Genomic DNA, 14,886 nt, shown 5'->3' on the forward strand with positions numbered 1-14,886 from the left:
ACCACTCTGAGATATTACCTAACCCACATCACAAAATACCACAGCTGCAGATGCTGGTGTGGTTGTGGAGAGTGGGGAACACTTAAACTGCTGGTGGGATTGCAAACTAATACCGCCTCTATGGAAAGAATTACGGAGAATTCTCAAAGAGCTAAAAGTAGACCTTCATTTGATCTCGCAATCCCATTACTAGGTATCAAAAGAAAAAATTTCCCACAAGACATTTGCACTGGAATGTTTATTATTGCTCAATTCACATCTTTAGTTTTTTAGAGAAGGAAAAATGTTTAGCTACCATTTGTGCCACATCCTATAAATGGGGAAATTGAGGCACAGAAAATAATGGAGACTTCCCTATGGTTGGGTAACTGGTTCTGATAGCACTAACCCTTTCTTCCCTAGGCCAATGCTCTTTGCAGCGTCATCTCATTATTAATTCTTTAACACATTTTTGTAAAATTACAGAAAAAGTACAGTGCCAGAAATCTATTTTCTTATTAGATGATCTTTTCCTGAAGAAAAGCATAGCTTAAAGGAATGGGAAATGGAACAGGCAAGTTTGGGGGAGTTGGAGGTGGTAAGAGAGCAAGGGGAAAATGGCAAATGATGGAGCAGGATGTGTCCTGAGCAGTTCAGGTGCAGCATGGCAGTGAAGTTTGGAAGAGGCATCCATCACACTGTCTTCAACTTCTCTCCTATTTGCTCTTGAATCCACTTCAGTTTCAAATGTTTGCTCCCAGCATTCTCCCGAGAACATGTGTCAAGGTCACCAGTGAGCTCAATGCTGCTAAATCCAATAGTCAATTCTCTGTTCTACTTTCTCTTGACCTCTCAGCAATATTTGACATAGTTGATCTCTCCCTCTGCTGTGCAACATTTTTTTCTTTGTTTCCGGAATGCTAGTCTCTGTTGGAGGTACAGGCATACCTCAGCTTATGGCACTTCATTTTATTGCACTTCTCAGATACAGCTTTTTTTTTTTTTAAACAAAGGTGTGTGGCAACCTGGATTGAACAAGTCCTTTAGCACCATTCTTTCCAATAGCATGTACCCACTTTTTATCTCTGTGTCATATCCTGGTAATCCTATCAATATTTTAAATGTTTTTGTCATTATGTCAGTTAGGATCTTTGATGATGTTATTGTAATTATTTTGGGGTACAGACCACAAACACCCCTGTAAGAGGGCAAACACAATTGATAAATGTATCGTGATCTGACTGTTCTACACTCTCCCCCTCATCAGGCCTCCCTATTCCCTGAGACACAATATTGAAATTAGGCCAATTCATAGCCCTACAATGGCCTCTTAGTGTTCAAGTGAAAGGAAGAGTCTCAAGTCTTTCATTTTAAATCAAAAGCCAGAAATGATTAATCTTAGTGAGAAAGGCATGTTGAAAGCCAAAATGGGAGATAAAGAAAAGTTAGACCTCTTACACAAAACTGCCAAGTTGGGAATGCAAAGGAAAGTTCTTGAAGGAATTTCAAGTGCTGTTCCAGTGAACACATGAATGATAAGAAAACGTAACAACTTTATTGCTGACATGGAGAAAGTTTCAGTGGTCTGGATAGAAGATCAAACCAGCCACAAAACATTCCTGTAAGCCAAAGTCTACGCAGAACAAGGCCTTAACTCTCTTCAATTCTATGAAAGCTGAGAGAAGTGGGGAAGTGCAGAAGAAAAGTTCGAAGTTAGCTACATGAGATTTGAAGAAAGAAGCTACCTCTGTAACACAAGAGCAAGGTGAAGGAGTAAGTGCCGAGGCAGAAGTGGCAGCAAGTTATCCAGAAGATTTAGCTAAGATCATGGATGAAGGTGGCTACACTAAACAACAGATTTTCAGTGTTGAAGCAACAGTCTTGCATTGGAAGATGTTGTCCAGGACTTGCATAGCTAGAGAGGAGTAGTCAGTGTCTGGATTCAAAGCTTCCAAGAACAAGCTGATTCTTGCAAAGGGCTGATGCAGCTGGTGACTTTAAGACGAAGCCAATGCTCATTTACCATTCTGAAAATCCCAGGCCCCTTAAAAATGATGCTAAACTACCTGTGCTCTATAAATGGAGAGCCTGGATGATATACATGTGTTTACAATACGCTTTGCAGAATATTTTAAGCCCCTATTGAGACCTACTACTGCTTAGAAAAAAAGATTCTTTTCAAAAAAGAATCAAGAACCCTAGTCAACCAAGAGTGCTGATGAAGAAGCACAAGGAGATTAACGTCTTCAAGCCTGCTAGAACACATACCCATTCTGCACCCATGGATCAAGGAGTAATTGTCCTTTTCAAGTATTTTTATTTAAGAGATACATTGCAGGTGGCTCACTTTTGTAATCCCAGCACTTTGGGAGGCAGAGGGGGGAGGAGTCCTTGAGTCTAGGAATTCACGACTAGCCTCGGCAACAAGGTGAGACCCCCATCTCTATAAAAAAAATTATTTTAAAGAGAAATAAACTTCATAAGGCTATAGCTGCTGTAGATAGTGGTGGATCTGGGCATAATCAATCAAAAACTTTCTGGAAAGGAGTCACCACTCTACATGGCATTAAGAACATTTGTGATTCATGGGAGGAAATAAAAATATCAACATTGACAGAAGTTTGGAAGAAGTTCATTGCAACCCTCATTGATGACTTTGAGGATTTCAAGACTTGAATGGAGGAAGGAACTGCAGACGTGGTAGAAATTGCAAGAGAGCTAGAATTAAAAGTGGTGCCTAGAGATATAACTGAATTACTGCAATTACTGCAATTGCATGGTTAGAAGTTGCTTCTTATGGATAAGCAAATAAAGTGGTTTCTTGAGATAGAATCTAATCGTGGCGAAGATGCTGTGAACATTGTTGAAATGATAGCAAAGGATTTAGAATATTTCATAAACGTAATTGACAAAGCAGCAGCAGGGTTTAAGAGGATTGACTCCAATTTGGGAAGAAGTTCATCTGTGGGTAAAATGATGTAAAGCAGCATTGCACACTACACATTTTGTGAAAGAAAGATTCAAAGCAGCAAACTCTATTGTCTTATTTGAAGATATAGCCTCAACCACCCCAACCTTCAGCAACCACATGCCTGATCGGTCCAACGGCCACTGACATGCAGGCAAAACCTTTCACCAACAAAAAGGTTATGACTTGCTGAAGGCTCAGATGATCGTTAGCATTTTTAAGCAGTAAGGTATTGTAAAACTAAGGAATGTACATTGTTTTTTAGATCTAATGCTATTTCACACTTATTAGACTATAGTTTAAATTTAACTTTATATGCACTGGGAAACTAAAAAATTTGTGTGACTTGCTTTATTGCGGTGGTCTGGAACCAAACCCAGATCCCTGAGGTATGCCTGAACTCAATGGCGGCTTCCTCTAAGTCTCCTGCAGATTCTGTCTCATCTTCCTAGTCACTAAACATTGAAACGCCCAGGGGCTTCTCTCCCTTCTCTATCTGTGTTCATTCTCTTTGTGACCTCACCTGGCCTCATGGTTTTAAGGACTATTTATGCATGATGACACCCAAACTTTTATCTCCACTTCAGGCCTTACCTCTGAGCTCAATTGCAAAGAAAAAGTGCTCTGAGGAGAGTTGGAGACTCTTGGGAGGTGGGAAAGGAGGCAGAGTTCTTGCTTTGCTGTTAACACATTGAATAATTTTGGGCGAGAATTCGAATTTGTGGGCATTTCTTTTGGATTTTTTTGAGAGTCTTACTATGTTACCCTTGGTAGAGTGCCATGGTGTCACAGCAACCTTAAACTCCCGGGCTCAAGAGATCCTCTTTGTTTCAGCCTCCTGAGTAGCTGGGACTATAGGCATCCGCCACTACGCCTGGCTATTTTTTAGAGACAGGGTCTCGCTCATGCTCAGGCTGGTCTCGAATTCCTGAGCTCAGGCAGTCCACCCGCCTCAGCCTTCCAGAGTGCTAGGATTACAGGTGTGAGCACCGTGCCTGGCCACTTCTTTTGGAATTTGACCCTTTCACTTTCTAAAATGAGGGATTAGACCAAGTCAGCGTCTCTGAAAATATGTGTCTTTAAACAGAAATCCTGAGAAAAAATGGAATTTAGTGCCCAAATGAGCTGTCACTCTGTTGCCCCTGTTATTACAGGGGCCTCCTCCTGGTTCCTCTGTCCACATGACAGTGGGGTCTCGTCACAGCAGCCAGCATGAGTTTTAAAGATGTAAGTCAGATCAAGCCATTTCTCTGTCAGTCCTCAGTGGCCAAAGAAGAAAAGCTGAAGTCCTTATGTTGACTTATAAGATGCCCTGTGACCCTGCCCTCAGCATCTCTGACGGTATTGGCTGGCTTCCGCCACACAGTCCTCCTTGCTGCTGTCCTAGTAAGTCAAGGGCCTGTGCACGGCCGTTCTCTCTGCTTGGAATGTTCCTTCTCCAGATACCAAGAGGGCTGGTTTTCTTATTTCCTACAAGTATCAAATGTCACTTAGTCAGGGACACTCTTAGCTGCCTTCCTTTTCTCCATGGAATTGTATATTTCCCTGTTTGTTTGTTATCTGACTTCGTCTGCTGAAATATGAGTACAGGGATTTTTGTTTGTCGTGTTTTATTTCTTTTATTTTATTGGGACATCCGCCAGCTTAGCAACGTGCTAGCCACAGAATGGGCATTCAGGAATATTTTGCTATCTGAGTGAATGAATGAGTTAAGTGGGAGGGGAAGCGAGCAGTGGAGACGAGGACGGTGAGTGTGGCCCAGTCCCGCTCACTTCCCCACGGGGCTCCCATCCCACACGGGCCGACACCGCCTCCCATCACGTAGCAATTTGTTGTTTAGGAAACGACTTCAAGTCTGTGGTTTCCCTGAACTCCCATTCCTTCCCTGAGATATAGAGATTCTTATTCCAGTGTTCTCAGAGAAAGAAAATGAGGACCGGTGAGTAGGGGCTTTCTCCAGGTGACACACCATTGAGACCTGCATCTGTTTTTCTCTGAGCCAAGTGCCCTTTTCCAGGTCCTGAGCTGTGGTTTCTGTTGTGTGAATGCCAGACAGTCAGGGCTTGGCGTGGCTTTCACGGGAGGCAGCGAGGACTGGTGAGGATGCAGTTAGGAAGAACCCTGTCTCCTGTCACCACAGCCTTCACTGGGACCCTGTGCGGACCCTCCCCTTTGGTCCTGACAGCAGGGCTGAATGTGCTGCAGCTTTGAAAGAGATTTTCCTTCATGATAAAGGTGAACAGGAGAAGTGGGGCAGGAAGCGCGACAGCAGCTGAGGGTATGGCGTCTTTCTAGCTCTCGACCCTCCCACGTCTTAGAGTCTGCCTTCCATGGCTGCTGCCTCCCACAGCGGACTCCCCGTGCTTAGCCATCTGCCCCAGCCTGCAGCTCAAACCCACCACTTATGCCCTGGGTGACACTGGGCAGGTTTCTTGCTCCACCTCCCCCATCTGAAATAACCGTAACAGACTCGCCTTTGTAGGCTTGTCATGAGGAAGAGATAGTCCTAAGGTATACAACTGTCCTGTTTCCATACTGTCCCTTAACACTTTTCACCTGCTCCCCTGCAGATTCACTGCGTTACAGAAGAGAACAGCGTCCAGCTGCCCTGCTAACCACCTAGTAAACAGTAGTTGTTACCATTGGGGAGCATGTCCAAAGTCATATAGCTGCCAGAGGTGTGGCTTCTTTGCCCCTCCGTCCTCCAGCGTGATCCTGATTCATATGTCATAGAAGCACTGGCATTCAAAGACTGAGACCCATACATTCCTTCAGGAATGGGGGTGGCACTGTCAAACTGTGGTTCCTAAGCTTGGAACCTACGTACTCCTAAGGGTGGGAGTACTTCACAGGCCTGAGGAGATGACAACATGTGCATTTGGCGTTGGACTTGCACATGCAGGGCTCCCCCAGGAGGTCTTGCAGACAGGGGGAGGGCCACTGGAGAGCCAGGCCTGACTGCCTGAAAGGTCATGACTGGTGGTCAGGGATGAGGCTCCTGCATAAGAGAAGGCGGGCGAGACCCACTGGCTAGACACCCAGGGAGAGCACAGAACAGAAGGAGGAAGGACCGGTGATAGAGCTTGGGGAGCACAACTGCAGGTAAGCAGGGCGGGCCTGAGGCCAGCGGACTCCGCAGGGCCAAATACTGCCCTCCCGGACCTTACGGCCCTGCCACACGCACACTGCAGTCTTAAAAGCAGACAGGTCCACAGGACAAAGAGAGGACCCATGGCCTCCCAAGGCCTCCTTTCCAGACTTGAGGGCCAGGAATACTCCATGAAGAGAGTGTTTGAACTAGGCTTTGAACCATGGGCAGGGCGTGCAGAGTGGGAAGGGAGATGGTTAGGCAGCAGTGCAAAGGCAAGGAGGCAGGGAAATGGGGAGGTCTGGGAAACCAGGAGGTGGGTCAGAAGTGCTCACAGAATAATGAAGAACTGGACTAGAATTCAAGAGCATTTTTAAAAATAGGAGAGCCACAGATTAAAGTTTAGAGGCAACTAAGCTAAGAGCATACTGGAAGAAGGCATACGCTCTTGTGGCAGACCCTGCGATGGAGGGTAGTGTGCAGGACCTGCCTTAGGGAGAGCACCCGAAAGAACGCCTGTTCAAGGAAGGGAGGTGAGCAGGAGCAGACTGGGAGGAGCTGGGCTCTGATGAGCTCCTAACAAAGGCCTCAGGAGACCTCCCAGGGAGGCCTGGAGCTCGGACAGAGGTTTCCCTGTGGGAAGTATGTGGGTTGAATGGAGGCCCCCAGTCCCTAGTCCTAGCCCTTAGTACCTTATTTGGTTATAGAGTCTTTACAAATAAAATTAAATGAAGACTTTCAAGGTAAAAATTCTGCTGTATGTAGAGTCAGCCCTAAATCCAGTGACTGGCAGAGAAAAGGGAGGGTGGTACAACACTCAAGGGAGAAGGCCGGGTGAAGACAGAAGCAGGTGTAAGCATCTTGAAGCAGCGAATGCCCAGAATTGCCTGCAGCCACCAGGAACCAGCACAGAGGTGTGACTCTCCCGCAGAGGCTCCAGAAGGAGGGATTCTGCTGACACCTTGATTTTAGACTTCCGCCTCCACAAGTTTGAGAGAGTAAATTTCTGTTGTTTTAAGCCATCCATTGTGGTAATTTGTTATGGCAGCCCAAGGAAACTAATACATAGTACAGAACACCAGGCCTTTTTACCCCGTATGATTGTTCAGTCACTGGATGTGAACTGCCCCCAGGAAAGAAGCATGACCTTGGACAAGCCAGTTTTCTTCAGCCAAAGCAATCTCCAAAGAGGGCTGACAGCTGAGGACCCTTGGCTGGCAGCAGTCCCAGCAGCTGGGGGGAATATATGTGGTCTTCATCCCTGAAGGGGGTCTGGGCAGCACATTAGAACAGCCACCTCTCTGTTCCTCAGTTTCCCTGTCCACATAAGGGGAGTAACAACAAGACCCATCTCATAAGGTGATCAGGAGATGAAATTAGATGGTAACACTAACAGCCAGCATTTATTGAGCACTTACTATATACATGCCAGGCACACCAGAATGGATTGTAAGCACCTAGTAAACAGTGGTTGTTACTGTTGGGGACATGTCCAAAGTCACATAGCTGCTAGAGCCAGGAAAGCAGCCACAGTTCCTGATTCTCAGGTGAATACTGCTCCTGTAACAGGGGCCCTCCCCGTGTGCGCCTGGTGTGGTGTTTTTATCTAATAAAACAGAAATTTGTGCTTCTTCACAAAAGTAATGTTTTTTTGCCTCCTCATCTGAAGGGAGAGCTTTGAGCTGTTGGAAACTCATTCAGGCTGACCCTGTGTGACCAAAGACATTAATTTGTAGGACAGGCCAGGGCAGGAGGGGCTGGGCACAGCTCCCTGCTGCCTGCAGCTAATTGGCCTTGGAGGCCCCAGGCACAGTCCCAGCAGCTGCTGACATGGCATTCCTAAGAAGTGGGAGAGGCCAGATACTATCATTTTAAAGAGGACAAAGTGAAGGACAGAGAGATTAGCTGATTTGCCCCCTTAATTATGCGGTGAGCTAGGATGGAGCCAAGAATTAAATCCAGATTTCTCAAGTCCCAGATGGGTTGCATTCCTTCCCTCGGAACCGCCCCCTCCCTGGATCCCAGAAACACATACCTGGGTTGAGTTCACGCTGCGCCTGGGTCTTTTCGTTACTGCTCCCTTCACGTTACACTGATTCTTAAAAAGAAAGGGCGAATAAAGTGCTCCCCCTTAGACAATGGCCACTTAATGACAATACCAGAGAGGATACACAAGTCGCTTAGATGCTGTAAACCACATCTTATCTTCAAGAAATTTTGGTTTGGCACATCTAGAGCCCAAACAGAAGAGCTCGCTAAATGTGACCCATACATTTCTTTCTAGAAGACTTTGTATACGGAAGCTTTGTACAATTACTAATGTTAAGAGGAATTTTCTCCTCCTGTGAAAATCTGAGATAGAATTCACAAGGACACAATCTGGGACTAGGAAGGGACAGTGGCCACCCAGAAATTTCCATAGGCAACCCTCGTTTGTCTTTCACCACTAGGGGGCTTGACCTGAATTATGCACTTGATGTTTTTTCCAAGTGCTGTGGTTAATCATTTTTAGATTTTCAGGTAAAGTTAGCTTCTATATTAAAAAATTATGCACAACACAAGAACCAAACCAGCTTGCAAAACTGGTTGCAGATCACATCATTTCTATTTTGGTTACTCTTTTTAGAAATCCACCCAGGTAAATGCCGTCCTGTGAGACTATCGGATCACCTTGCCTGGACTCCCTCCTCTGTTCTGCCAGGCCCCTTCATCTCAGCCTGGATCTTCTTTGGAAACGTAAATATTTCTGGTGTTGGTGGGCAGAGGTGTGTTTAGTCATTCTTCCCTTCAAAGAGCTGACAAGTTCTTTGAAGCAAGACACAGCTTGTTGGTTTGTTCATTTGGTCATTGATTCATCCGTCCATTCCGCGGATGTTCACTAGCCCTATAGAGTTACTTCCTTGACCTCTTAAAATTAATGGTCTATAGGACAATATTAATAATGGCATGGGCGGCGCCTGTGGCTCAGTGAGTAGGGCGCCGGCCCCGTATGCCAAGGGTGGCGGGTTCAAACCCAGCCACGGCCAAACTGCAACAAAAAAATAGCCGGCGTTGTGGCAGGCGCCTGTAGTCCCAGCTACTCGGGAGGCTGAGGCAAAAGAATCGCTTAAGCCCAAGAGTTAGAGGTTGCTGTGAGCCGTGTGACGCCACGGCGCTCTACCCCAGGGCGGTACAGTGAGACTCTGTCTCTACAAAAAATAAAAAAATAATAATGACAAGTGTAGGATATGTAATGGGAGGGTACTATGGAAATATGAATTCTATTGATCCTTGCCCCCAACCAAATAAAAAACGTAATTGATCTTCTATACTCAAAAACCACATAGTGCTACGGCACATCACCGGGTAATGCTGTGTTACTGCAAGTGTCGGGTTTAAAAGTGTATTCCCGGGCGGCGCCTGTGGCTCAGTGAGTGGGGCGCCGGCCCCATATGCCGAGGGTGGCGGGTTCGGACCCAGCCCCGGCCAAACTGCAACAAAAAAATAGCCGGGCGTTGTGGCGGGCGCCTGTAGTCCCAGCTGCTTGGGAGGCTGAGGCAAGAGAATCGCGTAAGCCCAAGAGCTGGAGGTTGCTGTGAGCTGTGATAGGACAGCACTCTACCTGAGGGCGGTAAAGTGAGACTCTGTCTCTACAAATCCCTTTGGGCTCAATCTGATGTAAAAATAAATTTATTTGCAAGAGAGCAACAAAAATACTGTGGGGAAGAGAAGAGTCCTGGGCTCTTGCGCTAGGAATCAATACATAGTGGGTGACGGGGATGGGGGTGGGGTGGGGAGGTGGGGAAGCAGCACAGTTCTTGCTTTGCCATTAACAAATTGAGTGCTTGGCTGTGTCACTTGACTTCTCGTGATTTGAATTGTCCAGTTTCTGAAATGAAGGAGTTATACCTGGTCCATGTGTCCCAAAATGTGTCACTTTAAAACAGAAGTCTTGAGAAAAATGGAATATGGTGAGTCAAATGAACTTGGGAAATACAGCATAATCTCTGCCTGTCTTTACTCATTTTCCCATGGAAATTACAAATCATCTTAGCATATTAAAAGTTTGAGAGACCCTAAGGTAAGAGGCCTGTTTAACTTTATTTCACCCAGTGTTTCCCGAATGTATTTGTCTAGAGATCCAATTTTATGTGAGAGGTATTAATATAGAAATGTTGGATTAGCTATTCATTGAAAAATCAGAAAACATTTATTGAGTGAGTACTTTGTGCCAGGAAGTTACCTCTTGAACTGTATTACATGAGTCTGCGAGCCTTAAGATTTAATTAAACAAACAGCATAGGCAGAGATTTTCCTGTAGATAACACCTTCTAATCAATCTGTCCACAGGTCCCAGGAGTGACTTCCTTCCAGAGGGCACAGTTTAGTATCATTAGCAGTTTATCACATCTGTGCCAAACTTTTTGCACTGCATATTAGAGTTCAAATCAGATTTAATACTTTCTAATTAACCTGGTGAACAGCAGAAGATAAATAGCGTTAATCTCGTACCAGTCTTAACTCCCACCTGATCCTAGCTTGTCAGATTGGACCAGGCTTCAGACGCACAGGGCTCATTTCCCCATGTCCTCTTTCCTTGGAGGTGCTGTAACAATCTGGGTAAAATTCAGTTACTTTGGGGAGGAAGGAACTTTCCAAATATGTTTTTTTGTGCGCAGCTGATTAAAAAAAAAATCCCCATCTGATCAGCTAAAAAATAGACTCATTTTGTCCTTTGCCACTTTCACACACAGGGAAAGGACATCATGTGATATATCTTTAAACGTTCTCCCAGGTGTCATATTCTGCAGACCTCAGGTAGTGAGTTTTGCCAGAGAGCCTGGTTTCCTTTATTTTAATGTTATTTTACTTTAGTTTTTCAAAAGAAGACAGGGTACATGAGAGGGAGGGAAGAAAAGAGCGTGCACAAGGGCTCCTGGTGAAAACTCCCATTGCTGGTTCTGACTTTGCCTTACATAACATTAGGAAAAAGAGAATAGGAAGCTGGAAATCTGCAAGCTAGGCATTCTAAGATCTGGATTCCATATACGTCTTTTATTCTCTTAAATGGACTCTGTGCTGCTGATTGTAACGCCTAAGTGATAGCTGCTGATAAATATTATCTTTGTGAACACATAGGGCATCATCATATGTCAAGTGTGCAGACAAATTTTTTATGCAAGCCCAGCAGATTTTTGTGGATATGGGCCAGGAATTTTAATGAAAGAAAACATCAAAGATGCAGAAGAAATGAGAATATTCGTCAAGGAAGATACACAGCGATGCTCTCTGATAACCCCTGGTATTGACATTAGAACTCTGTGGGAGCAACTTAAATAAACATCTGGACACCGAGTTTAGACATTTTCAGTGACAAACCCCAGACAGATCTTTCTGACTTGCAATAATAAATATTTCAGAGGCTATATGAATCAACTGCAAATTCTGTTTTCAATTATTCTAGTTTTATAAATAGAGCATAGTTAATTATTCAAGTATAGAATTTCTTTTGAAGATTAGGTGAATTTTATATTTTCTTTGTCCATATTATACTTCATTTTTATTATTCATATCAAATTTATGTCTGTGTGTTCAAAAGTAATATGGTTAGCTTGCCTGATACTATTAAATCAGAATCCAGCTGAGCTTGATTTTTTTATTATTTTATTTTCAGGAAAGACCCTTTTACAGCCCTCGGCACTGCAGTTCTGGGAATATGTTCAGCATGGCAGCTCCAGCTAAGGACACCGTGATAGAGAAAATGGGAAGATGGGCTCCTTAGCTCTTCTTACCAAACTCTGATGGTTTGGAGTATTTTGACCATCACTTAGCCAGGAAGGCACCAGAAAGACAGCATACTGGTAATGCTTCAAGAGAGCTGAACCTTATGAAAAGCTCTGACCAAAGCTACTCTGATGGTCTTATTGATTGCTGTTGTAAATTTCATAATATGAACACAGGCTTTCCCTGAAAAATTGAAAATAAAAAAGGGAACTGTGATGAATTCCATATATCACCCCCAGAGAGCCTAAATGTTCATGCATTAAAAGTTAGTAACTGTGGCAGATAGCCCCCAATATTTATGACCCACTCTGGCACTGACAGCGTGGCTTCAGAGGGACATGTTGACTTGTGGCTGGCTTAATGACTGCGAGCCCCTTGTTGCCTGGTGCTTTCCAGAGTGCCCTTTGTGAAATAATTATGCTCCTCCGTGTGATCCTCCAAAAGGGCCTGACACAGATGCCCTTTAAAATGCTATAAATGAATAGGTCCTAGTTCTGCTTTTGAAAATTTCAGGGGACGGAGGCTTTAGGCAAGCCATAATGTCTCCACTAGTCCAGTTTCACATCTAGCACATGATAATAGTAGCTGACATTCTTTGGGCTCCTGCTGAACGTAAAACACTATATTAAGATCTACACTAAGTAAATAAATGTATATAATATAAAAAGTCAAATAGAACCAGAAGGTTTATAACAAAAAACAGCAATCCTCTTCCCACCCCTATCCCATCTCAAAGCAACTACTTTAGTTATGTATCTCCAGATTTCTAAATACTATGCTAATGGTGTGATTGTTTGGTTTTTTAAGATAGACATTATCTATTTGCTGAAGAGTGTGGTTTAACCCTATCTCCCATCTGCCCCCTCACTCTTCTGCTCCCCTATTCTGCTCTTCCAAATTTCTAGCCACTGAGAAATTTGATGACATTCTCCTGATTTTTTATATTTCGGTGTTAACATTATAGTGACTATAAAGAATATTTTCTATTAACAATATTTTCATGCTATCATTAAATTACACTTCCTCTTTTATATGACTTGAGTTTGCTTTGGATTCCATAATCACTTTGTTTGTTTAATTTTCTGTGTGCCTACAAAATGAAGGCTCAAACTTTCCACAGAAGCATAAAGCTCCTCTCCATATTGTCAAATGAATCAAACTCTCTTTCAGTTCTCTTTTACTTGTAGCTATCCCTGCTATAGTCTTCTGTCCTGCTCCTCTCTGGAAAGATGGGTTTCTTGGTCATTCTGAGACTTCCCTTGACTTTCCCTCGGGAAATTTTCTCACTGGAAATACCTTACTCTTGTATCTGATCTGTTTTTAGGATACCGTGTCTTTGTCTTTCTTGATTTTCTCTGAAGTTTTGAAGGAACATACCTTCCAGCAAATAAAGAAATAGCAAAAAAGGTGCTATTTTTATAAAAATATAAAAAATTATAAAAAATTTTGTATTTTTTATACCTTGAAGGTCGGATGGTTTTATTCTACCCTTGTAGTTTGGCTGGGTATAGCATTCTAAGTCGGAAATTAGAATTTAGAAGGCATTAAGGCTTCTACCGTCTTTTGGCTTCTAACTACTGAGAAATTTGATGACATTCTGGTTCTAAGTCCTTTGTATGTGACCTCTTCTCCCTTTCTCCCTATTCCTTTCTTTCTTTCAACATCCATGGACTTTTAAAGTCTCCAGGACAGTGATTTTTCAACTGGTATGCCATGGCACACTGGTGTGCCATGAGAGGATCTTAGGTATGCCATAAACATTTTTAAAGATCATTAATTATTTTTTTCAAAAGAAGTTCAAAGCACAGTAAGTATATATATTTTTTTTTCTTTTTTTTTTTTACTTTTTTTTTTGATCAACATAATTTGAGTGTGCTGTGGAAGTTTAGCTATTGGTTCAAGTGTGCCATAAGATTAAAAAAGGTTGAAAACACTGCTCTAGGATATATTAAAGTTCCATGATGACCTCTTTTGGCGTCAACCCCCACCATCTTTTCCTGTGGTAGTGTGGGGTGGGGTGGTATTTGTTGGGCTTGTATAATCTAGAAAAGTATCTCTTGATTTCTGGGAAATGCTTTTTTGTATTAGTTGATAATTTATTTCTTTTCAGTTTCTATCTTTTCATGCTGAAACTTCTATTTGCCATATATTGGCTCTCCTGGATCATTATTATAATATTTTGATTCCTATTCATTAAAGTTTCTTTTTTATTTTTTTCTCTCTTTGAAGTCTCTCTGTTTCTTTCAAGTACATTTTTTTCTTCCTATTTTCCTTTGGTCCCCGCCAGGTTAGAGGATCTTTTCTGATTTCTTCTGGTCTTGTATCTAGTGAGTTACTAAAAAGTTGAGGGGAGGTTCTCTGACTGGGCCTAGAGTGAGGATGGCAGCCAGCCTTTCTTGGGAAGAGGTTCAAATGTCAGCGTCTGTCCATGTTTCGGGTTCTCCAGAAAGTCTCCTGCCTTTGGGGTCTTTCCAAGCTGCCTGCATTCAGGAGGCAGTGTGGGGAGTCTCCCAGCTGGCCTGCAGTCTTCCACTCTACCTCCCTGTCTTTGATAGATTGCCTCACCCTCTCCTTCACTGTGTATCCTTTGAGTATCCTTGACTGTCTGCTGAGTGTCCTCACCTCTCTCTGGCTTCTCTTCAGGGGGGCTGCCAGCAGGTGTAGGGTTTGGAGAAAGGGCTCTGGGGCTCTGTCCATACCCTATGGACATCATCAGTGAGTCCTCTGGGGTTTGCTCCACCCCTCAGGCTGACGTGCAAAGAATTGCATTGCCTCCATTTCTGAACCTTTCTAGGTTCAGTGGTATAAGTTGGCTTGCTTTTCATTTGTTTCTCCCCTTTGCAGAGAGTTACATATTAGCTCTCTCTACTCTGGTGCCTGGGTTGGCACAGTTTTTATCCTTCTACAATCATTTCAGTAAGGCCTTCAGTATAGAGTGGATTTAAATGCATGCATGCAGCCTAGCTAAGTGGAAGGTTTTTATTTTTTCTTTCGAGGCAGTGCTTCTGACCTCCTGCCTGTCTCAGCCTCCCAAGTAGCTGGGAGGCACACATCACCTCCTCAGCTCTAAGAGGAAATCTTAAGCAAT

The sequence above is a fragment of the Nycticebus coucang genome, chromosome 6 (genome assembly GCF_027406575.1).
Source record: "Nycticebus coucang isolate mNycCou1 chromosome 6, mNycCou1.pri, whole genome shotgun sequence".
NCBI lineage: Eukaryota > Metazoa > Chordata > Mammalia > Primates > Lorisidae > Nycticebus > Nycticebus coucang.